Raw genomic sequence first — 2933 nt, 5'->3', positions numbered from 1 at the left:
TCAGAAAGATAAGTCATGCAGTAATCTCTTGGAATACCTGGTGGTCAGTCACATTGCTGAATTGCTCAGTCCCCCTCCCATGCCCATAAAAATGCTGTAACCTTTTGACCAACTTCTTCAACCTCTTCTAAATACAAACTGTATATAAGAAAAGCTTGCAATACAATAAAGCGACCCTTGACAAGTGGACTTGCTTGGTCTCCGTCTCTTCTTTCTCGCCCGTTTTTCCTTTCAGGGAGTGGTCCCCCTCAAGCTTTACCTGTACAGGTTCCCCGCAGGTGGGGGCAAGAGAGTGTTATATTAAGTGAAATAACACAAATGCAGGAAAGCAAGTGATGTATGATCTCCCTCATTTGCGTTTTGTATACCAATCCCTTCTATGTGAGTATATAAATTCTTATGTAATACCAGGAGCCATGAAAATGGAAAGTTTACATGGAGGTAAAGGAAAAGAAAGAATCTGAAAGAGGGTAATAGTAGGGAACAGATGTTACCAGGGGAGAGGTCGGGAAAGTGGGAGTGCTTGGCAGAGAGAAGGGGGGGATATGTAAGGGCCCATGATGTGGTGGGGGGGGTAGGTGTTATTGGGAGGAGGGTGGGGATAATGGGGGTGCTGAAACTGGGGAGGAAATAGGCCACATGAGAGGACAAAGAGTAGAGATGAATGAATCTTGGGGGCACTAGGAAACCCAGAGGGAAATGTGATGACCCCAAAACCCCATGAGAAATGCCCATACAGTATCTAAACATTTGTACATATGTATACCTGGGAACTGTTTGGTAAGAAACACAGTTCCAGACAGAAGAAACCCTCCTTTTTGTGGATGGTGAGAGTAGTCCAGGAAATTCCCAAAATAACACAGGGTATCGCAAAACCTCCTGGTTATCTCCCAGAACTAGTAGATAAGACCCTACTTCTGAAGACAGGACATACTTCAGATACAGGACTTGGTGCAATGGAGCAGGAACTGACCTGGAGGCCTTCTACTCGAAGTTTGGCTATCATAATGCTAGATGATAATATGCAAACTGCCAAGGGAGAAAAATTATCAATGGTACAACCCAGCCCTAAACCCTAATAACCATAATGACCAGCATAGCAAACTAATTTTATTGGTGCAATAGTGGCATAGTTATCTGGGGGGCAATCAACAACTATCTAATTGGACTTAAAGCCCTCTCAATGGGAATGAACTCACAGGTGACACTGTAAACTCAGTCAAATACACATGGCAGCAGAGGAAATAGAGAAAACCCTGGCTCTTACATTTCTCTAGACAAATGTTATTTCTTACCATATGCTAGATATAGATCCTTATATTTACAGACAAGCATGCTGTACACAACTCATCAAAGAAGCTTCTTTTTGCAACAGATGGAGGCTACTGCAGAATTCCACAACTGGTTGGACACAGAGAATATATGTCTGAGAGATGCCATGTACTAGGTGACACATCTACAGTTGAACTTCTACACCTAAGGCTCATGGAATCATGCAGATCAAGGGATAAAGAGAAAATTAATATATTCCTCAACTCTCACCAGTAAAACTTCTTTGTACAACAGAGTATGATACACACAGAAGGCCACAACTAGCCAAGTTTTAAAGAATAAGATGCTGCAGAGTGTATCCTTGGATAGGACTCCTATATTGAAACTCACCCACCCACAGCTCAGGGACCATTGTGGAAGAGAGGGTGGAAAGATTTTAAGAGCCTGGACGGATTCATGAACACAGGAAAGCAGAGGCTTTCAGGCCACTAGAAGCTTGCACACGTGAACTTGTGGCAATGGTAGCATCAAGCACAGGACCTATGTCAACTCAATTAAACAAGGGCCCAAAGGGGAGGAGTGAAACGGGTGTCAGGCTGGCTGTAGACCGAGCACTATTGGAGACTGACTGATGCTGGATGAGGGAGCGTATCCCTTACATGTGATCTCTAGTTGGGCTGACTATACTCTGGTGCACGAAGTTACACTGAAGCACATCTGGGTACAAATGCCTGACTGGATGGGTCTTAATGTATATGGCAGAATACATGAGGTCCAGTGAGGGGGAGCATGGGTAGGGGAGGGGGTCTAAATTTGATTAAGAACTATTGTATGAAATTACAAAAGCTCAATATGAAATTTTTTAAAAAGTGACAGTGGTCGTCAAGTGGTTGCTCTCCTCCGGCTATGGCCACTCTCCTGCTCTCTTAGTTCCCCTGATCAGTCATCCGGTCTGGACCCCAGGGCTGGTGAGGAGACTGTGTCAGCGATTCAGCACTCAGACACAAGAGACCAGGTTCAGTGATGCAGATCTGGTTTACTGCAGGAAGGCACAAGCTTATATAGGGGTAGTGGTCCAATCACAGCACAGCAAGTAGTTTAAAGGTGAGGTATCCAAGGGTGGTGCACAGTACAGTAAGTAGTTTAAAGGTGAGTTACCCAAGGGTGGTGATTAGGGAGTGGCGAGCTCTAGGCATCAGTCTCATGATCTGCCAATGGGAGCAAAATGTCACAAGGCATTCCTTGCGGCTCCAGCTGTTGGGCCGTTGCCTTAGGCCTGCTGTATGGCTGTCAAAAAGACTTGCATCCTAGGCCCAAGTCTGTCTCCCACATCTCCCCCTTTTTTTAAAATTATTTTTTATTTTTAAAGGTAAGGTATAATTTAGAATACATAGCATATTGATATCAGTCCAGATATATTAAGCAAAGTACAATGGCTCAGGGGGTCCTTGAATCAAGAGCCCCCTCCCTCAAAATGGAAAGCTTTCTTAAGAGCAGTGGGAGTTGAGATCATGACAACCAGTGGGAATCGAGATTCTTTGCCTCGGCATTGTTGTCCCCACCTCAAGGGTCACCCAGTATTATGGACTGTGCCTGTCTTAGGTTGTCCCATCTTTTGGGATCTTACCCATCATTGACTACCAGCCCTCGAAATGTGAGTC

This window comes from Nannospalax galili, unplaced genomic scaffold, assembly GCF_000622305.1.
Source record: "Nannospalax galili isolate Female #2095 unplaced genomic scaffold, S.galili_v1.0 scaffold955, whole genome shotgun sequence".
Taxonomy (NCBI): domain Eukaryota; kingdom Metazoa; phylum Chordata; class Mammalia; order Rodentia; family Spalacidae; genus Nannospalax; species Nannospalax galili.
This window is presented reverse-complemented; position numbering follows the sequence as displayed.